Source organism: Dreissena polymorpha, chromosome 9, assembly GCF_020536995.1.
Source record: "Dreissena polymorpha isolate Duluth1 chromosome 9, UMN_Dpol_1.0, whole genome shotgun sequence".
Lineage (NCBI taxonomy): Eukaryota > Metazoa > Mollusca > Bivalvia > Myida > Dreissenidae > Dreissena > Dreissena polymorpha.
The window spans coordinates 373,418-399,207 of record NC_068363.1 but is presented as its reverse complement, the minus strand read 5'-3'; the positions used below and the strand labels follow the sequence as shown (position 1 = coordinate 399,207).

The window sequence follows — 25,790 nt, the reverse complement described above, 5'->3', positions numbered from 1 at the left end:
TACAAGCGTAAGTGAAAATACACTAATATGCCCTGTTCTGTTTAGTTAAATATAAATTTCAAACAAGAGCACTCACCTGAGTTAAAGGTCAACCAATATTCAAAACTTGACCTGGTGACCTAATTTTTGGAAACATGTGACCCAGATTTGAACTTGACCTTTTTTGGCAAGATAAACATTCTGACCAAGTTTTATCAAGACTTAGTCATAAATGTAGCTTCTATAGTCGACAGCGATTTTTAGTCCCCATTTGGGAAAATTACCTGTACCATGCAAATTGGGAAAAATTAGGGCAAAAAATCAAATTTGGAAAATTCGCATCGTGAAATCTTCCAATTGGGAATTATAGTATTTTTAATTGCTAATAATGATATAAAAACAAAAGTCAGTACACAAATATTGATTTACATTCATTTTGGCTTGTAATGTAAAGTGTAAGTGCTTATTTTATTTGTTAACTTTCAGTTAATGCACTTTTGGAAACAAGAGCACCGCCTTGCGGGTGCAGACCACTCATCTATTTTTCTTTTTAAAGGTGTAGGGACCTATCTCAATTTCAATCACAAAGGAGGGAGGGGTTGAGAGGGGTGTATAGTGTGGGGGTGTGGTCATTTATTACATTATCTTCCAAAAATGCAAACAAAATGCACAAAAAAAATGTTTCTGAGGGAGGGGGGGATTCTTGGGTGGGATGGTTGGACGGTATTTCAAAAATAAAATAATAAAAATAAATATTTGTATTTTTTAAACATGTTTGAAAAAAAACAAGAGATGTGTTCGTCAGAAACACAAAGCCCCCACCCTATTGCGCCGCTTTGAATTTTTTTTTTTTTACCTTTTACCTTGAAGGATGACCTTGACCTTACACTTCGACCACTCAAAATGTGCAGCTTTATGAGAACGCCGCTTTAAAAAATTTTTTTTACCTCTGACCTTGAAGGATGACCTTGTCCTTGAAGGATGACATTGACCTTGAACTTCCACCACTAAAAATGTGCAGCTTCATGATAGCCGCTTTGATTTTTTTTTTACCTTTGACCTTGAAGAATAACGTTGACCTTGAAGGATGACCTTGACCTTGAACTTCCACCACTAAAATTGTACAGCTTCATGATAACGCCGCTTTGATTTTTTTACCTTTGACCTTGAAGGATGACCTTGACCTAGACCTTGAACTTCCACCACTCAAAATGTGCATGTATAATTGCAAGGCACAGCTACCTGTACATAGTCACAACTTCAAATACTGTCGATGAAAAGTGTGTTTCTGTCATCATGTGTTTAACATTTTCAAGCTGCACTTGCTGTCTTAGAAAGGTCAAATAAATTATTAAGGTTTAAAGCGGTTAAAGGCATTCCGAAACACCCACTAAGAGTAAAATCGATCACAAAAGCTTAATTGTAAACAAAAATAAACCTTATAGCAACAAACTAAATTTGTATTCTGATCATCGATGCTTTTAACAGCCAAAATTTACCAAAGTGCTGGGATTAAACGAGGAACTCATGTATTGAAACTTTGAGGACGGGTTCTAATGAACTTCGAAACTTACAAAAACCCATAAAGATATCAGTTAGTTAAAATCATGTGGCTTTTTGTGTTTTACGTTGAGCAAGGTATATATACGAACGTCAATCATACATTTATTCTTACTATGCATATTGCTGACTAAAGCCATATGTCAATTATGTATAACAATCTGTAGCAAAATCGATGTTAAACTAGATATTATTGGCCTAATATTTAACGCATTAGACACATTTATTAATCTAAAAAATTAAAAACATATTTTATTTAACATTAAATACAATTATTTTAAGATTATTCGATTGCCCAACTATGACAGAGTTTGTATATGTGTTGTAAAACACTGATTTTGGTTCAATCAACCCATCCTCATCTCAAGCAAGAGTGGCATTTTTTCTCCCCTCCCTGCTATCAATATGTATAACAGTGCGTGATTCATATCCACAGACGAGAATGTGCTCCGCAGCTGAGACGTGTACATTCCATGGGACTTGCATGTCTGTATCAGAGAACGCGAAGAGAATGTCCCAATTCTTAGCCAGTGTAAGCAGCTTGTTATTACCACGATCGGTGACGAAGATCCTGTCACCGTTATGACTCAAAGCACACTTCAACACTGCCAAACAAGATATCGTGAAAGATGCTTGATTTAAATATTATATATAAATACAACAATACATGCCACTGACAAACAATTATGAATTTGTTGGTGCGTTAAAATAGTAATTTTGTAGGACTTAGTGGTATTTTCAAGAATCAAATCATACACTCACATTCGAAAGTCACAATGTGATTATTTTCGGTTTATATTACACGTGTGTATACATGCACAATCATAATCGGATATTATAAAATGAAAATAAAATTTAGTATTCTTATTAAAAGTAAAAATACCTGAATATTCATGACATATATCTTAATAGAATTTCTTTATTAGTTCCCCACTCAGACTGTATTTGTACAGCGCAGACCCCGAAGTGATGTACAGCTCACCCAGTAGATGGCTAATTCCAATACATTGATGTTCAAGCCGATGAGTCCTGCCTTTGATCAATCCCCCTTTTTCCACTGTAAACAATTGCACCTCGTGTGAAGCTTGCTTATTAAGAGTAATCGCCATCTCTGATGAACAAACATGGCATATGTCGTGCGCATGTGTAACCAGGGAAGTTCTGCTGATCACAATATATTTCTGGTTCAACAGTTTCCGCGAAGCGTTCGAATAGTCCGTTAAGACGATGTGACTATCATGAAGAAAACATACCCCTAAAATGCTGCACAAATAGGTATCGTCATTTGAATGTAACCTGAACTCAGTCTTACCAATCATAGATAATGCACAGATATGTAGTTACCGAATCTGTGTGCATTATGCCCAAACCATGTAGTTCCGACAAATATTTTTCAATGGTAGTGTTAACCTGAAGCGATAATGAAATACCAGGCTTTCCGGAAAGTTCTTGTATATAAGATTCCGATTGTTTGTTTTTTTCTTTTCCAACCATTTTTTATTTGCTACGAAATTGACTTCATTATTGTTTTCACCTATTTCATGAATTGTATCTCTGAAACATTTCAACTCTTCATACAGCTTATTGCAGTTGTCAACATCTTTTTTAAAGTCTGTTTTGAGGTTTGCAATTGAAAAATCTAGTTCTGTCATTGTCATCTTCTCAAGCTCATCTAATGCAGCGTTAATTTTGTTACGCATATCTGTTATGTATTGTTTGCTTTTCTTCAATGACTCTTTCAAGGACGCAATGTTCTCCTCTCGACTCTTTCATAGCTCTTTCAGTTGTTGCTTTATCGTCTTGATGTCATCAAAAAGTTGTTTAAGGTCTCCAGGTGACGTGATATTTACAAAATCTGTTATGAGAGACACCTTAAACAGTATCCAGATTAGGTTTGCAAATCCAGATTATTTGCAAACTTATTTTTTTTATTTATTGAACAATTGTTATGAAAATTTGCATATTTGTAGGGGGCATTGAGTACATACATATAATTGAAAAAAAAAGATTTAAAATGTTTTTAGAAAGTAGAGTTATTTGATGATAAAGTTGCCATCTCCCGTGGGATCCCAACGGGGTTTTGGTTCCCCCGTTAAGAATTGCAATTTTCCAACGGAAGATTTTTCCAGACGGGAGAATTTTACCTATATTTTACAAAAAATGTAATTTAAATGTTATGCTTTGTTTTCTGTTTAAATGTTTACAAATACACATGCTGAAGTCATAATTGTAAGAAATAAGTATTTAAATAAGAAAATAAAGTGTTTGTAGATTTTCTTCCCCCGTTGGAGTTTTACGGGAGCTCCCCTGAAACCCCCATTTCCATTAAACATCCGTGGGAGGTTTGACGGAGGACCCCGTCAATCCCCCATTTTTAATAAACCCCAACGGGCGTTTGACGGGGGATCCCCGTCTAACTCCCATTTAAAAAGAACACCAATGGGACTTTTACGGGGGGGGGTAGGAATCACAATTCATTCAACAGTTAATACACATAGCACTATATTACATTGTATAAAGACACCAAACTTTATTAAATAATTGATATTTTCTTTTTAAGGTGTCGGAATCAAATAATAATTTTTGAGATTTCTTAAATCAGTACCAAAATTTACGTTGAATATAATGTCTTTTTGGTAAAAGATTAGACCCACATATCGATATTTCTGTCAAGATGAATATAAAACGTTCCGACCATAATTTTGCAACACTCACTGTATATATAAAGTGACTTGTCTCGCAAATATATTGCATTTACCTTTAGATAATCCAAACGTTGCTTTTATCCATTACTGTGATGATAAATACAATCCAGAAAAACAATAGCATTGGAAGCATAATTATTGTCATTCGGAATTGTATTTCTTTTGCTGTTTATTCCCGTGTAACAGTTTTGGAGGTTTTTTTCCTAGAAATTTAGCTTGCAAACATTTTCGGTGCAATGTCGTACCTTAGTGTACCGGTTACATTCCACAAGTTGTTTTTTTACACAAAATGCCTGAACAGGGCAGTGTGTTAGGTTCATTGTTTTGTTATTGTAGTTGTTTGTTTTTTATCTTTAACAACACCGTGCACTGGTAGCGTTATAAGCAGAGACATGCGGGAGTCTTCTTGAAACATACTGTACTGGCTAGTTTCAAATATGGGACACAACACCACTTCTCCAATAGAATAGATGATGTTTAAATACATTTGAGTTATATTTGCAGTTTCAGGTATTAACTGTTTTGTTTTCTGATAAGGATATGATATCCCAGACGTTAGTTCCTGTGCTGTCTTTTTCCCTCTAAACAAACAGACATATAACACCAAGGACTTATATCACTTTTCATTATTGTGTATAAAATACGAAATACCACACACAACTGAAATATTTGATATAACCCATATAAGCAGTATGATTTCCTTTCTAAATGTAATAAAAACTTAATTTTCAATCATGAACTAGTAGTTTCAGGAAAACAGGAAACCAAGAAAAAATGTGAAACCAACAAAGGCATAGAATTGTGAAATATGCAAGCCAGAGTTCTCGACTTATGATTGTTGAACGCTGCACTTCTATACACCACAACCTACCTTTGTTCGAAGTTTGATGTAAATGGGTCTTATTGTAATTACGTTATGACCCGGACAATAAAAAAGTGAGATAAATAAAGTAATGAAGGGGCTATAGCTATAGTTCTTGTGCACTGAACGTCTAATCAGTGAGATCTATCCATATATGCATATATGAAGTTTCATGTGAATAGGTGATATAGTTAAAGACTAATACTCCGGACAAAGTACTGGAAGCTGCCCGACCCCAGGCATGACATAATTAATCCCTTAATATGGACTCCATTGGTCATTGTCGACTCGGGTACTACTTACGTGTACCCCGGGTACTCTTAAGTATACTTACATGTACCCCGGGAACGGTAAATATACTAAATCGTACCCGGTCGATATTAGACTGTACTCGAGTTGTATTCCCGCCTAAAATCCTATGTCGTAACACGCGCTACTGATTATCTTAAGCAAACTTCTATTTAAAAAAAACTGCCTCAACATGCTTTATGAGTATGAGTTTCGATAATATAGAGGCCATTTTACAGAAAATTGACATAAATGTGAATATATTTAATTAAAAACAAGATGTGTTTGTGACCTTGTGAAGGATGACCTTGACCTTTCACCACTCAAAATGTGCAGCTCCATGAGATACACATGCATGCCAAATATCAAGTTGCTATCTTCGTGAAACGCAATGTCCCCCTATATGACGTTTGACATTGAAGGATGACCTTGACCTTATGAAGGATGGCCTTGCCCTTTCACCACTCAAAATGTGCAGCTCCATGAGATACACATGCATGCCAAATATCAAGTTGCTATCTTCAATATTGCAAAAGTATTCATAAAAAAAACGATTTGGGTCACATATATTTGACCTCTGACCTTGACCTTGACCTATCACCACTCAAAATGTGCAGCTCCATGAGATACACATGCATGCCAAATATCAAATTGCTATCTTCAATATTGCAAAAGTATTTATAAAATAAGCGATTTGGGCCTCATATATTTGACCTCTGACCTTGAAGGATGACCTTGACCTTTCACCACTCAAAATGTGCAGCTCCATGAGATACACATGCATGCCAAATATCAAGTTGCTATCTTCAATAATGCAAAAGTATTCATAAAATGAGCGATTTTGGCCACATATATTTGACCTCTGACCTTAAAGGATGACCTTGACCTTTCACCACTCAAAATGTGCAGCTTCATGAGATACACAAGCATGCCAAATATGAAGTTGCTATCTTCAATATAGCAAAAGCTATTGCAAAATGTTAAAGTTGGCGCAAACAGACAGACCAACAGACAGACCAACAGACAGGGCAAAAACAATATGTCCCCCACTACTATAGTGGGGGGCATAAAAAAAAGCCGACAACGACCGATTAAGCTTTACATTTCCCGGGTACGTTTTAGTATATTTACCGTACCCGGGGTACATGTAAGTATACTTAAGAGTACCCGGGGTACATGTAAGTAGTACCCGAGCCGACAATGACCAATCGAGCCTTAATATGCCCTGTAGGTTTAAACGCGCAACTGTTTGACGGTTGCAACGGTAGTAAACACGCTTATTAACATTTCTAAAACTCGCTTTCGCATTCCAGTTTTTGCGATTTGAAACAAATATGTTATGTATTATTAAAATGAGAATGTATGCGGTATTATCACTCAACGGTAATGTGTCAAAATAAATCACATGCCGCATTGTTTTATTAAGCGATTTTATCTGGCTCCAATTTGAAAAAAAACCCAATGCTTACCGGTATATAAAGATGGCCTTTGTAATGAGATAAATGAGCGATAAGAATCTTACGACAAACAACTAATAATAGATTGTTTTAATTAGATTTTTGTTTTTCATTTTAATTGCATTTTTCAAATTTGAATAACCCGAATGCCATTTACCTGTAGTATAATTTGAATAAAGCTCTGAACAAGTTTTTCTTCTTATGGAGAGAATCTGTTCTTGGTCTGCTGTTTGTGTTCTTTGCTCTCTTAAATTACCGCTCAATTAAATGCACAATTTTACCAATAATAAATAACATAACAACCTAGAGTATATGTATAGAAATCTTCAGACCCGTATACTGTGCCATTCTCCGATATTTAGCATATCGATCAAGTTATTAAGTGACTTTACTGTTTTTCTTCAACATATCTTAGGCGGATTTTGTGTCATGGGGTGACGAGGATGAACATTGTGATAGTGAATTTGTTGAGGACATTAATCAGTCTGTTGTGTATGAGTGCCCAGAATGCAAAAAAGTTAATGAAAAGAACATATTGATTCCATGTGTTGTTAAAAAGCACAATCAAAACTTTAAAAGTATGTCCCCTTATGTACATAATGATAAACTAAATGAAATGTGTTCCGGCTTCTACAGATGAGCTTATGCAACCATTTATGTGATACAGTCTCTAAGTAAACCTCTGTAGTAACAATTTTAGTCTGTGCAATAAAAGAATGCATGAACATAGCTTTTACAATTTAATGATATTTCATCAAAACTTCATCATTCATAAACACATATCAATACACCTGGCATAAAAAAATAAGCAATTTATTACACGTCTTAAGCAAGTTGTTGATATTACAAAATTAATGACATATCGGGAGAAAACAGCTAATATTCTGCAGTGATGCAGGCAACAAACATGTAAGCATAAGAGCCATTATCGTATGGGGCAGGGTATTAATGTTGCTGAAGAAAATTCATAATCACATAAGAATTTTTCATCATGGAGATTGGACTATAAATGCGACTGAGAGTGTTAACATGTTTTTACCATAGTCATGTAAGGAAAAAAGCCCCGCCCCTTGGTGGCCATGTTTTTCATGATATCATTGGGACACTCTATAGAGTTTTAAAAAGGTTTTTCGAATCCCGGACAATCGCTCCTACGGACAATCGCTCCTACGCTAAATTTGACAAGGCGGACAGTCGCTCCTACGATGTTTTGACAGGGCGGACAGTCGCTCCTACGACGTTTTGACAGGGCGGAAAGTCGCTCCTACGATGTTTTGACAGGGCGGACAGTCGCTCCTACATTATTTTGCCAACCTGGACAATCACTCCTACATTATTTTGTCAACCCGGACAATCACTCCTACATTATTTTTGACTCCACGGCAAAACATATTATTCGCTGATCAAAGGCTTACACCTATAATTAACCAACAATTAAAATTGCTAACCTGTTAACAGAAAGCCAATTTAACATGAGCCGATCAATTTGATTTTAATTAATTAATTTACTTACTGACAAACTATGTTACAGTTTGTCGATTCTGTAAATAAAAGGTAGTTATAAGGGCACTTTGGACAATGGTTCCTACATTATTCCTATCAGGGACATTCGTTCCTATATTACATTTATTGGAATAAGTGCCATTTTGCGAATGGAATAAACATAAAAACCGCATTAAATCAATAATTGCTATAACAACAATGGTAGTACCAATCGATAATGACCACTTTGACACCTATGATGTGCGAACCGTGCATAAAGATTACAGAATGGCGTCACATTAAAGGGGCCTTTTCACAGATTTTGGCATGTTTTGAAGTTTGTCATTAAATGCTTTATATTGATAAATGTAAACATTAAATTTTAAAAGCTCCAGTAAAAAATCAAAAATAAAATTTAAAAAAGGAAAACAAAAGTAGCCCGCAGCAGGACTCGAAATAAAAAACGCATTAGCCAACTGAGCTATCCTGCCAAGGATACATAAGATGCGTATTTTATACCTTATATCATCGTAGTTTCACAAATTTAAACGACATCACTAGAACTTTCCAAATTATTCAATCGCTTCGCGTTGCAACGCTTTATAATTTTTTGGTTTTTAAATCGTCAAAAGATGCATATAATGACTATATTAGACCATGGCAAATGTTCAGTAATACTGTTTCCTCACAAATATCATAACTAAACCGAAAATTTGCGAATCTGAAACAACTTTTCTCAATTTTGTCAATTTACCAAACCGTCAAAAGATCCCTTTAAAGTGAATTAAGGTTAGTAAGCAATTGGCTAGGTCATTGTTTTCACATTTGACCCATTGATTGATATGACACTGAACAATTTCTTAATCGGCATTTCTATGATTATTAAAATACTGAACGATTTTTGTATGTGTTGAATTGTAATATATTGATAAAATGTTATATGTATATGTTACAATAACACAAAATAGACAAGAACAATTATACATTGAATACAAAATTCATGAAATGCAACATGCTGGCGAATTCAAATGCACAGACATTTTCGATTTCAAATTTAAATATCTGGCTTATTTCGCATTTTTTTCGACACAAGTTGGCAATTTTAATTGTCGGTTATTCATAGGTGTTAGCCTTTGATCGGCGTACACTACATTTTGCCGTGGAGTCAAAAAAATGTAGGAGCGACTGTCCGGGTTGACAAAATAATGTAGGAGCGATTGTCCGGGTTGGCAAAATAATGTAGGAGCCACTGTCCGCCCTGTCAAAACATCGTAGGAGCGACTGTCCGCCCTGTCAAAACATCGTAGGAGCGACTGTCCGCCCTGTCAAAACATCGTAGGAGCGACCGTCTGCCCTGTCAAATTTAGCGTAGGAGCGATCGTCTGTAGGAGCGATTGTCCGGATACCAGGTTTTCTATAGCTATATATAGACATATACGGAAAAATGCCCCACCCCCTGGTGCCCATGTTTTTGAACCAACCGGAACCATTTTTGAACTTGCCCAAGATATCATTTTGACAAATCTTCTGACCAAGTTTCATGATGACGGACAATAAACCGGAACAATTTTTTAACTTGTCCAAGATTTCATTTGGAAAAATGTTCTGACCAAATTTAATGAAGTTTGGACAATTAATGTGGCCTCAAGATTGTTTACAAGGCAAATGTTGACGCCACACAACACGCACTCCACGACTGCCAAAGGGCGATCAAAAAAGCTCACCATTAGCACATTGTGCTCAGGTGAGCTAAAGGGCAAAAAGATGATCACTAGAAATTTGTTCCCACAAAAAAATGGTTATTGGCAACTTCCTAACCATGAACATATTCAGTAGTGTGTCCTGCTTCATTATCACATACTTTCATCCTAAAATATGTTTGCCATGCTTTGATCTGAATGTAAAAAGCGAATGTCCAGGTCTCTAGCGTGCGTATTGACAATAAATTGCTTTGGATCACTTCGTTCAGTATGTAACACTCAACCCTGATAGGCACAGTGATCTCAACTTGAAAGTCTCCAACGTCAGCTTAGTCTGGTTCTGTTGTTGACGATGACTAACCACACTGAGTTGCTTTGTCTTCATACAATGCAGTGTTGAGAGAAGTATCATCCTCAGTTCTCAGTTATGGATTCATCCTCATCGAGCAGGAAACCATCCTCAAGCGCTGTTGGGGATGATTCATCATGTCGAGATGGCTTGTGCTTCTTCTGCACCCCATAACTCAGTCACTCCCTCCTGGGCATGGCCAAACTGAAAATACAAATGAGCATATCAGATGAACACCAAATAATATTAAATGTATTATATGCTATTCTAAATTTAGATAAAACAAGAGATGTGTTCATCAGAAACACAATGCCCCCTACTGCGCCGCAATTTGACCTTTGACCTTGAAGAATGACCTTTACCTTGAACTTCCACCACTCAAAATGTGCGGAGTCATGAGATACACATGCATGCCAAATATCAAGTTGCTATCTTCAATATTGCAAAAATTATGGCCAACGTTAATTATTTTTTCGGACGGACGGACAGACTGACATACTGACAGTTCAACTGCTATATGCCACCCTACCGGGGACATAAAATATAAAGGCCTCATGGAATTTATAAAGAAGGCACATAAGCATGCAATTTATAATGTTTCATATGTGAATTCTTTTTCTTTCTATCAGCATTTTAACCATTTTAACCCAACAACATTCAGGCTGTTTAGTTGACTTGTTACTGCATAATGTAATAATGGCAATTTCTCCATAAGATATAACAGACTACTGCAGTTGACGGCCAGTTACCTTTAAAATAGGATTTATGTGTGTAACATGAATATTGTAACTTAAAAACTCTTCCATTATACAAAATTCCTTTTCTTGTAATAGAATGAGCTTCATTTTTATAAATTCATTGTCATATTTCAGCAAATGAACACAGAAAGACAATAAACAACCAATCCACCATTTACACCACACAATAACTGGTAAAAAAGACAAAATGCTGTCTTATTTCCAGGTATTGTGTGGTATTTAATATTACCTGAGCTAAGACACCATATTAAATTATCTTCCTATATTATAAATTGATCAACAAGCACCTGTTTTAGATTAAATTCTTAGATTTAATATTCCTTGATCAATGGATTAAAATTAAATTATTAATTAAATTCTTATCTTAATTATTAAATGACTCTTGTTTTAAAACTAAATTTATGAATTAAATCATATATTAAATGATCAATTTATTAAAACTTTCCTTAACTTATAAAACTGAAGCACTTTTTTAATTAAGCATATTCATTGATGATTTTAACTACACAAAATAAACAAACCATTATTTATACTAATTTACACAAAGTAAGATTGTGAATGAGAATGAAGTCAAATTATAAATGTTTAAATTATTATAAAAAGTTGATTTAATTGGGGAGGGCTAATCTCTTATCTGGCACCATACTGTGTCTGCCATTATAACTTTGATATACATCAAATGATATACATCACCATTCGGTGGTCGGACGGACTGACCGACATGTACAAAAAATCTACCCCCTCTTCTTTGAAGGGGGCATAAATATGAGAAACCATAAAACTATTGAAATCAGAAATTTGCTTATATATAAATGCATAATATATTATAGATTGATTATTAAATGAGGCATGTATTGTTACGTCTTGCTAATTACAGCATTTAAACTTAGAGCAGATAATATAAAGATTTTTTAGAGAGTAAATTTTCCCCCCACAACTAAAACTTTGTACATAACATCTAACTGTATTTTTTTCTTTATCAATTGCGGATTTTAAAAATGCACTTAACTTTGTTAAAACAGAAAGAGCTTTCTCTTACATCATACATTCTCACAAGTCATATATTTGTACAAAATGCATAAACATATTTTTGGTGTTATTTTGATGCATGTGTATTGTGTATTTATTATTATGGTAGTTTGATGTTTAGCTGTATATGCTTATGTCGCAAATAAACTTGCTGTTCTGTTCTGTTAATTTTATAATATTGGGATTTATTGTGCTCGAATCAAAGTCAGGGGGAGTCTACACTGTGTATTAGCAACATGCTGTGTTGATCACTATCTTATTAGCTCAATACACAGGCACCCGGCTACTGAACTGGAAAAATTGGATTTACTGCCAAAATAACTTATTTTATTTATTGCTAAATTGTTGTGTACCTTAAAAAAACTTCAATAAATAGTAAACGCTCAACCATTGTCTTATATTTATACCGTTTGAAAAAGTTAATGACAATTATTGCAAGCGTCCGTTTTATTTACCATTATTATTTTAAATACGCGTTCAATTGCAAATAATACAGGTAAAATCATTATTTGATGTGGATATCAGTACAGTTAATAAATGTTAATAAATGTCTATATATTCTAAGCATAGCATACGCAATTGTATAATTCCGAACTAATATTATTTACTTATATATGATCTAGCTAGAATCAACATCAACATGGATCAACATCACCGTTGTACTTTTTATTTAGTTTTCAGTAATCTGTCTTTGAAATAGAGGTAGCCTTATTAAAGACAGCGCTAAGTGTGAAAGTGGAGATTAAGAAATAAGATCTATTGCATCGCACTGGCGGTATAGCATGTAGTCTTAAATAAGACACATTTAAGACATGGATAAAATACAAATATGACACATATGAATCTTTCATTTCTTCAAAAAATAAGCACGTAGTCACATATAAATAAGACACATTTAAGACACAGAAACAATATGAATAAGACACATTTGAATCTTTCATTTCTTAAAAAAGCATGTGAATCTTTAGAATACAATATAAAATAACATGTATTACTGACACATTATTCTCAAACAACATGTTTTATTTAAAAAATGTATCCGTACAATACTCAATATCCTTTTACAATGAATTTAACAAGTTTTCTTTAATGACCGATTCATCAAAGAAACACAAATTCCCAACCATTAACAACATGTTCAATTAAAAAAAAATGTTTCCGTACAATACTCAATATCCTTAAAAAATATTGCTCAAAAATCTGTTTTACTATATAACGTCTGGCATTTTTACCTATGGCATTTTTACCACTTTACCTCTGGCATTTTTACCGCTGGCATTTTTACCTCTGGCATTTTTACCTCTGGCATTTTTACCGCACACCATATAAGTGGGTATCAAAAAGTAAATTTCAGTAGCGAGAAAGATATAATAGCAAATTCAATAAGTATACTGTATTGATATGACAGAAATTAAAATTCAAGTATGAAATGTGTCCACTTTATCAAATTCTAGTATTTAAATGGGTCCAGTTTATAAATCTTCTTGTATTGAAATGGGTCCACATTCTCAATGGTATCGTATACAAATGGGTATGCTTTAAAAAAAATCTTGTATCAAAATGGGTCTACTTTATCAGAGTTCCAGTATAACAAGAGCACCGCCTTGCGGGTGCAGACCGCTCATCTATTTTCTTTTTAAAGGTGAAGGGACTCTCATTTTCAATCACAAAGGAGGGAGGAGTGGAGTGAAGAGGGGTGTATAGTGTGGGGTTGTGGACATTTATTACATTATCTTCCAAAAAAGCGAAAAAAAAAAAAAAAAAAAAAAAAAAATCCGGGGGGGGGGGGGGGGGGGTTGGGGGGGGGCGATGGGGGGGGGGGGGGTTTGGGTGCGATGGTTGGACGGTATTTCAAACATAACCATTTTTAAAAAAAAAATGGGGGGGGTATAGTGGTGAGGGTGTGGTGGTAATTTGTGAGATGATCTTAAAAAAAAAAAAAAAAAAAAAAAAAAAAAAACAAAAATTAGGGGGGGGGGGGGTGGGGGTGGGGGGGGGGTATAGTGTGAGGGTGTGGTGGTCATTTGTGAGATGATCTTAAAAAAAAAAAAAAAAAAAAAAAAAAAAAAATAGGGGGGGGGGGAGGGGGGGGGAGGGGGGAGGGGGGGAGGGGACGGCACGGGGGATGGTTTGGGTGGAGTCTATTGTGGTATGTCAGGTAAGAGTAGTTTCATCAAAGTATCAATCAAATCTAATCATAAATAAAGAAGTTATGGCAATTTTAGCAAAATTTAATAATTTGACCTTGAGAGTCAAGGTCATTCAAAGGTCAAAGTAAAATTAAAGTTGCCAGGTACAGTAACCTCATGATAGCATGTAAGTATTTGAAGTTTGAAAGCAATAGCCTTGATACTTAAGAAGTAAAGTGGATCGAAACACAAAATTTAACCATATATTAAAAGTTACTAAGTCAAAAAAGGGCCATAATTCCGTAACAATGACAACCAGAGTTATGCAACTTGTCCTTTTACTGTACCCTTATGATAGTTTGTGAGTGTTCCAAGTATGAAAGCAATATCTATGATACTTTAGGGGTAAAGTGGACCAAAACATAAATCTTAACCAAATTTTCAATTTTCTAAGTATAAAGGGCCCATAATTCCGTTCAAATGCCAGTCAGAGTTACATAACTTTGCCTGCACGGTCCCCTTATGATAGTTCATAAATCTTGCAAGTATGAAAGCAATAGCTTTGATACTGTAGGAATAAAGTGGACCTAAACACAAAACTTAATCAAATTTTCAATTTTCTAAGTATAAAAAGGGCACATAATTCTGTCAAAATGCCAGTCAGAGTTACATTACTTTGCCTGCACAGTCCCCTTATGATAGTTAGTAAGTGTTGCAAGTATGAAAGCAATAGCTTTAATGCTTAAGGAATAAAATGGACCTAAACACAAAACTTAACCAAAATTGTCAATTTTCTAAGTATAAAAAGGGCACATAATTCTGTCAAAATGCATGCCAGAGTTATCTAAATTTGCCTGCCCAGTCCCCTCATGATAGTAAGTAAGTGTACCAAGTTTGAATGCAATAGCATTGATACTTACTGAGAAAAGTGGAACTAAACGCAAAACTTAACCAAAATTTTCAATTTTTTAAGTATAAAAAGGGCACATAATTCTGTCAAAATGCACGCCAGAGTTATCTAACTTTGCCTGCCCAGTCCCCTCATGATAGTAAGTAAGTGTACCAAGTTTGAATGCAATAGCATTGATACTTTCTGAGAAAAGTGGACCTAAACGCAAAACTTAACCGGACGCCGACGCCAACGCCAACGCCAACGCCAACGCCAACGCCGACGCCGAGGTGATGACAATAGCTCATAATTTTTTTTCAAAAAATAGATGAGCTAAAAATGGGTCACATTTCGCAAGTCTCAGCGGAACACCCCACCCCCCGGGTTTAATGTCCAGGTGTTTGTTACCCCTCACAGCAATTGCTAGGGAGGGGGGGGCTACATCTTGTTCGGATTACAATAATTTTAATGTTTAAGTGGTCATTTTTTTATGTTATTTTCTATTGATGCAAAGAAATACTTAAATTACTTCCCAAAATGTATAATATATTATAACATTATAATTTTTTTGCAAGCATTCCCCACACATTTGGCAACGTCAATATGGTGAAATAATCAAAAATAATATTTTCATGATATTGTTGAAAACACAATAAGAATCTTTTATTGACATACCATATATATATATCGCTCAAATCAGCCAATGGAATAAATGAAGTGTCTTTATTTGTGTCTAGCCGCAGGAAATTTTATTGGACAGTCTGTCTTACAAAGGTCAGGTAAGGTGAAAAGCTGGCTTAGACAGCTTCCACGAGAAAGTACAATTGAAACATATACATGTAACTGTTAAGCATGTGCTAATTATAGCAAAAAAAAACACCTGCATATTTAATTGGCTCTGGAGATAATCTGTCTACTGGGGTTGGTGATGTCCCCCAATAGCTTATCTTATCAGTTAATTTATAAACTGCAGTGTGGTAGCTCTTATTATGAAGTGAAGCAAAATGTCTATGTCACAAAAGAATGTTACTCTCAGTTGCAACGGGGCAGACATGTGGTCAATTACTCGAAAAAAAATCAATGAAATTAATGATTTTAACTTATTTTTTAACATGATTAATGTTTTTTTTTCATTGATATATTATTAATTGGTAATCTCAACCAAAGTGTCAAATTGATTAAAAATGTATTAATTCATGCATTTAATAATATTTGGTCTTCTAGACCCTTTATCAACCACTGTTCATCTTTAAAAAAAAATCCTATTCTTATTAAGGGTGTCACGATACGCTCCCCTTCATTACTATACGTATCGCGGTACAGTGTGTACGATACAATACGTACCGGGATACGTATTGTCAGGTGGAAACAACATACAAACCATTTTACACCATTTTTTCAATTTAATTTAAAGACCTCTACATACATTCTTTTCTTTAATTTGTAAAAAATGTAATTTTATTTAAATTCATGATTACAAAATTTGTCATTTAAAAATGTGATATGAGATGATATTGGGAGAATTTCCGTTAACATTGATCCCATTCCTGTGCCACATATTTTATTGATTGCGCCAATGGAATCTTTCTTGCCGCGTATTGTTACAACATCCAAACATTAAAAGTTTACTTGGCGCGTTGGCGCATATGAAAAATGCTGTACCGTACCATACGCACTTGAAGGCGTATCATGCACTGTACTGAGAGGAGACTATTACGATATACCGTCCCACAGAGTACCGTGACACCCTTAATTCTTATCCTATTAACTTGCACAAAAAAGAAAGATGCATGGTACTGCACGATTATTGCATTTGATGTTCATGGGCATTTGAAAAGTGCGGTCACTCATTCAACTTCTATCAGAAAGGAAAGAAAATGCCAGATTCTCTCCACTGGTGCAGAAGTTGCATGAATTGCTTTTTCAAAATGTAACTTGTATACATGGGTTAACATGGTTCACTAAAATTCTCATGAAATCAATTATTTGACTGATTACTTAACTGTTCCCACACCTAATTAAGCTCCAACACTTATTTTTTGCATAAATGCAGATCATCAATGCAATAGACTGTATTCAGAACTCCACTAATCGTTAGGTACAATAAACTTTTTACCATTATGACCCTAGTGTCACATGAATATTCTGGTACCGTACTTACTTAGTTTGAACAAGACTATTTCCAAGCAATATAAGTCTAATACCGATGAAACTCCACCATTTTCAGCAATATTTCTAGTCTATTTGTTGCCATACCAATCAGAATTATTGACATTGGAACACAATGAATTCACATGCATAATCTCCATGTTGCCTTCTATCCATGTTTCAAGTTTCATGAAAAAATATGTAGAACTTTTAAAATTATCGCAGGATCCACTATTTTCAGCAATATTTCTAATCTATTTGTTGCCATAGCAACCAGAATTCTTGACGTAGGAACAAAATGAAATGACGTGCATAATCTCCATATTGCCATCTATCCATATTTTCAAGTTTCATGAAAAAATATAAAGAACTTTTAAAGTGATCACATGATCCAGAAATGTGTGACTGACTGACTGACAGACAGAGCAAAAACCATAAGTCCCCTACATTTTCACCTGTAGGGGGAATAACAATACGCATTCCCGTGGATCTAGGTCAATTTTATTTGTACCTCATGTAAATTAGCGGAAAAACCAGTTGTAGGCAAGTTCTAAATAAGAACTATTGTTCAGACTTAATCCCTTGAAATACCCCTCGGACCGAGAGCTATCAAAGATCTACACCACTTGAGTAATTAACTACATGATAAGTTGGCAAGTATCTGATGTTGTTAATGTGTCATTTGTCTTCATGAATTGAAATTGAATCTGCTTTTTGGTCAAAAGTAATCATAATCATAAAATAATAATGAGTAATGACCTCTTGTAGAGATAATCTATACAATTAGTATTTAAGTAATACAAAAGCTATAATTAATGATCAATACATGATTAATGAAAAAAGTAATCAATTAATAATCGTGATGATAACAGATTAACAATTATGATTACCCCATGTCTGCTACTGGCAACTTATTGAAAATATAACCCCATTTCTTAGGTAAAAAGTTTTATCAACTCATCAAATAATTATGAAATGGTATTTGTACTAAATACTTCAGGTAAAAATGAAAGTTAGATTTAAAATTTGACATTTGCACAACAGTAGATAGCAGCTTGTGCTTCAGTGATGTGAGACACAAAGAAACTATTATCAAGCATGTGCAATACCCTTAATGTTTTGAAGCATATTTTATTTGCATGAAATGTACAACTCTTTTATCTTGAAATAATTAATGAGAAAATCAGAGCTTCCCTTGACATACTTTTTTGTATCTTCATCACACCCTAGGGTGAATTAAAAAGAGACAAAACAAAAACACAATTTCTGATAGAATATTGGAAATAGTGTCACAAAGCATTTGGAGATCAGAATGTTCAAAAGAAATTGTAAATACATTTTAAATGTTTATTTATGGATTATGATGAACAATTTAATGATCAATATAAAAAGTGCTTATAAAGTGCTGGGAACAAATTAAAATGAATGTTGCCTGATTGAAATCCCATTGTGGATTTTCCAGAGACTGTTTATCATCTTTGATGTGAGGTGTGAGCATTTAGAAGCCCTTAAATCAATTGAAAGTCTGTCACATTGAATCTTAAATTATGAGTCTGAATATTGAATTGTGTAAAAGGTCCCTTTTTTGGGCTGGACTTAATGACTGCCAACTTATGACATTGAACAACAAGTTTTACTGTAAAGTGTCAAATGAGCAGTACAACAATTGGCCCAGTGACACCCCATTTGCACAAATATTTGTTTGGTACTTTTTCAATCATTTTTGACCCTAGCATTATAACTCCTTAGTAAACTCCTAACAACAAGTATCGTTGAAAACGATGGATTCTCCCCGATTATGCGCTTTGTCAATCTATGTGCTAATAGCCACCTAAAAAAAAATCTATTATTAGCCTCGGTGACCCCAAATGACATCAAGCGTCATCAAAAGGAAGAGGTTTATATATGTAAGGTACCTACATGCCAAATATGTAAGAGATCAGTAAAATATTGAAGGCGCTATGAAAAACTGTAACAAAAATGTGACGGAAAAATAAATAATTAGCCTCGGTGACCTTGACATTTAACCCAGTGACCTAAAAACTCATCAAAAGGTAGAGGTCCATGCAAGGTACCTACATGACAAATATGAAAAGGATCGGTAAAGTAGTGAAGGCGGATGGCCCTATGAGAAACTGTAACAAAAGCGTGACGGAAAATCTATTATTAGCCTCTGTGACGTTGACCTTGAACCAAGTGACCTCAAACCTCATCAAAAGGTAGAGGTCCATGCAAGGTACCTACATGCCAAATATGAAAGAGATCAGTAAAGTAGTGAAGGGCCTTTAAGAAACTGTAACAAAAGCATGACAGAAAATCTATTATTAGGCCTCTGTGACCTTGACCTTGAACCCAGTGACCTCAAACCTCAACAAAAGGTAGAGGTCCATGCAAGGTACCTACATGCCAAATATGAAAGAGATCGATAAAGTGTTGAAGGCGCTATGAGAAACCGTAACAAAAGTGTGACAGAAAGAAGTAAGGAAGGAAGGAAGGACAAACTGGCCACTATATGCTCCGCCAAAATTTTATTTCGGGAAGCATAAAAATATAACACTTGTTTAACCCTTTCCCACACAAATGCAACGTGACAGTGGCTATGTGCAAACAGTATAACTTCAGAACAGCCTGTGAATAAAACACAGGCTGTTCAGGTATTATGCTGTTTGCTGCTCATCAGTATCTAAGGGTTGGAAATGAAGCCTTTAAAACCTGGATCTAGTTAGAAAGGTCTTGAAATAAATATAACTTTCTAAGTGACTACAAATGCGTCAAAATACGTATCTAAGGGGTAAAGGGATAAACAAAAAGTAAGGATTTGTAGTAAAAAACTAAGAAGATTGCCAGTAGTATTACACACAAATAAAACTATGTATTTAAAACTGATAATATTGTCTTTGTGAAATTAATCTGCAGATTCATTAGCCCATTGTTCTCAATAATTAAATCAAATACAACTGATAGATTTACCATGCCAACACATTGTTTAAAACAATTATTATAATACTTGTTTTCCTCAATAAAAAACAACTTATTTCGTATTCATTTAAAATTAATAAAAATCCCTCAAATCTCAAGATTGTTTGACCTGGAGATAATAAGATATTTGTGTGGAGTGTGTCCTTCAGCTTATCAGTTACTGTGTTACTGATTGTAATCTAATAAACCGTGGGTGACTGTGCTCTCTAGGGGTCTAAGGTGACAAAATAAGATAAGACTGGATGCATGTATTTAAGAGGGCATAAGGCACTATTTGGATTTGTTATATTAATAAATGACATTAAATAAAAATGGAAACTAACAAACTAACAGCTCATAGATTATGGGCATTCAATAGTGGTGATATTATATAGTTAGTAAAAAACAACTGCATTAATTTATCAAAAAGAAACTTAACACATAAAATTGTCTATTTGGTATCTGAAAAATCTTTTCTTGCTGAAATTGTGATGTACACACAATCAATGCATTTGGTTACGTAATATCCCATATTTCTACGAATTCACTGATGGTATTGACACAACTTACATGTAACTGTAACAATAATAAATATTAATAATAATTATAATGCAAAAAAGTTTCCACCGTAGATTTTCATTTACAAGTAATTGATCGCCTGATAATAAAGGCCAATTTGGTGCAGTCACACCAGCAACCAGTATTCGATTTCCATTCTGGGACCAGGGTCCATGTAAATTGTTTCGGTGGTGACAATACAATATAGGTGGAGCTTAAATTAGGTACTCTGGTTGATCCACATGGCAAATGACCATGTCAACTTTAAAATATGTTTTTCAGTGAGTCAGAGATTAATGCATAGAATTAAGCTCTTAATATTGAAAATTCTTCCCACATTTTGAGTCTTAACTGCAGGAGCTCCAGGTCAACACATTGTCATAAGCATAATAATACATATTCATCATCACACACTGTCATGTAATTATTCAGGTGATGAAGGAACTAAGAAACTAATAAAATATATGCACACATTTTTTCACAACCTGTGGCTTTCAAGCCTAAAAGATGCAGCAGACGTAAACATCCTCAGGTGTGAAAAAATGATGTTCAATAAATTTAAAATAATCTACAGTAGATACACTTGATTAACCACACAGACGAAATCTACAGTACTGTAACGACACTGAATTGCACTTAAGTATGTGAATAATTTCATCATTGTTCAATTAATGGATTTTTTTCAACATTTGACCAACAAAATTTTTGTTGTAGTAAATACATTCAATACCAACAACAAAAAAATCAATTATAAAAGTGGATAACATCCATTAACCCTTTCAGTGCGGGAACCGAATTTTAAAGGCCTATGCAAAACGTGGCGTCTCATCAGGATCCAAACTGTTTGCTATTCTGATAGTATTCTTTGAAAAAAATCAAAGAAAATGCTAATTTTAGAAATTCAGCAGACGACATTTTGGCAGACGACAAATTTCCCAGCATGCAAAGGGTTAAGGGGGCAGGGGATATATTTTTGCCCAAATTTCAAGTTCCGAAAGGCAACAAACAGTCAAATCCATTTCATCAAAACAGAAAGTGACACAAGAACGCCTATTTGTGTCAGTGTCATAACATAGCGCTAAGGCAACATGCATTGAAAATAAAACCAAAGACAAGGCCAGCTTCTTCACTTGTGAAACTATAGCCCTTGATCTTCCCCCCGGAATCGAGACAGTTTACCCCCAGACAATTCACCCCGAGGAGACAATTCACCCCCTAGACAATTCACCCTTGCTCCCTGGACAATTTTTTTTGATCTTTTGCTGTTTGTTTAGGATTTAGTAATTACAAATATCTGTTTTCTAAGGATAGTTATTTGTATTCTTTTTTATTTTTATGAAGTTCTAATAAAAGCATATTAAGATGTTCTCAGAATTTGTTTCTTTTTTTCATAAAATTACTTGCAATTGAAACATAACTGTGCTTTTTATCTATTGATGTTTGTTTTTGTTATTAACAATATCTTATTATTAACAATATCTTATTATTGTTTTTATGTCATTAAATAATTTATTATGTGTTTATGTTTTATTTAAGATTGATTTTATTCATTAAAACAGTTTATATTTGTAAAAAGTGTATAAATAAATAATAATGGTATTGGATACATTAAATAATCTAATTGTTTTATTTGATAAGTTATGCAAGATTCGAAATTTTTATAAAATTACTATATTTATTTTTAAATGGGAAATATAGTAATAAAATATTTGTCACATAATCAGTAAACAAAGTAACAACACCTAAAAAACAACCTTTTTCACACCCAGAAAGGTATCAATAAACAGATAATCTGTCAGGCATTTAGAGCTGATGAGGGTACTGATTATCTAATGGTAGATAAGGCTATTACTGATTGGGGTTGCTTAGAGATAAGGCTGTAGTATGGAATGAGTTAACATACTGTATGATTGAAGTGGACTTGAATTGAGTACAATTTTTGTAAAAAGTACATTACATTTCAAAACAATTTTAAGAGGAACATACTAGCGGTATTATAGTAGATTTAATAAATCATGAGGTATTCGTGTATAAGTAGCATTAAAAAAAATTATAACATAAAATGGTGTGAATTTGATACTGGCTTTGAAATGAATACTGATAATTGCAGACTAAAATATGTTTCAATACACAACATTACAAAACACAACTTCTATCACTAATCCTTCAATGAGAGAAAATCCAACAACTTAATGGATAATAAGAATAAAAATAGTATTTTTTTTAATGAAACACTTTAGTTTATAGGCAGTTAAATAAAAATAATAATCAAAATATCAGGTGAACAACAATGGAATTTTTTAATACAATACCAGGTCTTAGAATTGCCCAGCCCAACATAATTATTTGTCAATGTGTGTCACTGAAGTCTTTGTTTATCTGTGTTGACACTTTGATAAAGCCTTGTCAGGTGTGTGAATGCTTGATTGTAATACCCATTAATAGCACGCTTCCAACCAGATTAAATTTCCTTTCTTTAATTAAGGTTTTCTTATCAATTAAACCATAATATTTTATTAAATTAATTATCCCATCTAACATGAATAAATAAGTAATTGTCATAATGTAAAATTCTAAGAATTAAATGAAACTAATTAATCAACTTCAATATTTGAAAAAGTTCTCAAATAATAAAATAGCAGTTAACCTAATAATATAATTAATATTTAAATCCAATGCACAAATATTATAAACACAAAATACTTAATTTGTTTCAATTTTATATGTTGTAACACAGTTTATAGAAAAAAAAACATTGGTTGGATTGCATTTGACAAAAAACACTATTTCATCTTTCATTTACATACTACATTTATTATCTTCACATCAAAATTGTGCTACACAGTCAAAATTATAACCCCAAACATCTGTTCACAACTTATTTTAAAATATGACAAAAGCAAATGACAATACAATATCATATAAAAAATATGGCAGTGAATTGTCTTGGGGGTGTATTGTCCAAGGAAATCAAATTCTGGGGTGAATTGTCCAGGGGATGAATTGTCTTGGGGTGAATTGTCTGACACCCTTTCCCCCACCCACCTACTTTTTAATGAAAAATTTAGAAATTTTACCCATTTCATGGCATGCAAAGTACATTCAAACAGAATGCAATTCTAGTTTTGGCTACATTACTCATTAATTTCAACCATGTGCTGTGCTTATTTACCTAGAAGTCTTTAGATTTTTCACAATTTACCTTCAAAGTTCTGTTCTGTTTCTGCAGCGTGAAATATTGACCTTCGCAAAAACCTCCTTTTTGGAGATCCAAAATATCCTCATTCTATAGATAGATGGTGACGTCACTCCGTTATTGTCAGTAAATACCGGTGTGACACAATGAAATATCATTGCAAGGGAGCTGTCGCTAGTTTCAATGTTTTTTTTTTACAATATTTTGAGGCATCTTTTCTTAAACCTAACACAAGAAATACCTTTTATAAATTCCTAATCGATTTTTAAAGACCATAGGTTACCCATACCCTAAAGATATGTAATTTCCCCCCCTTTCACTGATATGTGCTCGGTACGACTAAAGAGCGTATATTACTATATTCGCGAAAGGGGCGAATATCAACAGATATCGGCTGTTTTAAAATGGTTTTCTAACATTTTTGATATGGAAATTTTTCTATGAATATAATTCTTCCTGATGTATTTATTCTGTTAAGATCGAGTGAACATTTAAGTGGTTTTTCGTGACATTTGTGAAATGTCTACGTAGTCTTTGTAGAGCTCTTTTTCAGCGTTCATGTTTTGTTTTTGTTAATTATTTGTATTCTAATTTCTATTTAATTGTTATAAATTTTATATAAGCTGATATGTTTTACTTTTTTAATAAGCTATGACAGATTTTGAAATGTTCATACGTTAGTATGTTAAAGTGATATTATAGGAATATTACAGTTTATAGGTGTCTTACGCAACCGTTGTTTATTTTTGGTGTTTTCACTTCATATACACTTATATTTGTTAATGCAGCATCAACATACTACAACAATATTCCGGAAAGAGAAAAATAATGCATTTGAATATCAACCGTAGTTTCGTTTTGACAACTGACGACACACAAGATTCGATTTACGAAGTGAATCTAAATCTAGTTTTAGTGCAGATTCGTTCATACGGCACAAATACACTATTTTGTTTTACGGATCATTTCGGCTTAGAGGACTGGGTGAGTCATGTAAAATATCGATTATAATATATACTTTTTATAAACAACTGGCAGCAAGATGAGTTGCAGATAATTCGCCAGTAACCACATTTAAACTAACTCTTTTGACCTGTTAATTATGTTCAGCTCAATTCAACAATGAAACATGCCCATAATATCACTTTAATTGTTAATTTGGAATTGTAATAATAAACCATATGTCACCTAATCAGTCAAGAAAGTAGCAATACCTGAAAACACCATATCCTATTTCCCACCCCTAAAATTACAATAAACAGCTAATCTGTCAGTCATTCAGAGCTGATGAGGGTACTGATAATCGAGGGGTAGATAAGGCTATTACTGATAGGGGTTGCCTAGAAATAAGGCTGTAGTATGGAATACTTAAATAAATATTTTAATTTGGCATGCTTTACAATTTAATATTTAATTACTTAATGTAGAATTGTAACTCATGTTCAAATTTTAATAATGCTGGGCAATTTTATTAAATTATTAATTAAATACACATTTGATTCTGTAAAATTGTATTATGACTGATTATTATTGTAAAATTTATAATCTTTGCGTACAAAAATGTTTCAATACATGTAGATATGATAATCATATATACTCGGTTTATATGATACTAAGCTATACGTATTTGTACTCACGTTAACATTATTGTTATACGTTTTTTACTTATAATTGTGTGCGCAATAAGTTTTCCATAGGTAATTATAACGGGATCTTCATTAATAGTTTTATGACAAATATTAA

At 33.7% G+C, this 25,790-nt stretch overlaps 1 long non-coding RNA gene across 1 annotated transcript; it reads right to left on the bottom strand.

The window, feature by feature from the left end:
- Positions 1–7,578: 7,578 nt before the first annotated feature.
- On the bottom strand, positions 7,579–24,370 carry LOC127844644 (uncharacterized). Its single transcript, XR_008032849.1, has 2 exons — positions 24,054–24,370; positions 7,579–10,586 (listed from the first exon to the last, which is right to left on the bottom strand). It is a non-coding gene; the product is annotated as an uncharacterized LOC127844644 (long non-coding RNA).
- Positions 24,371–25,790: the final 1,420 nt, after the last annotated feature.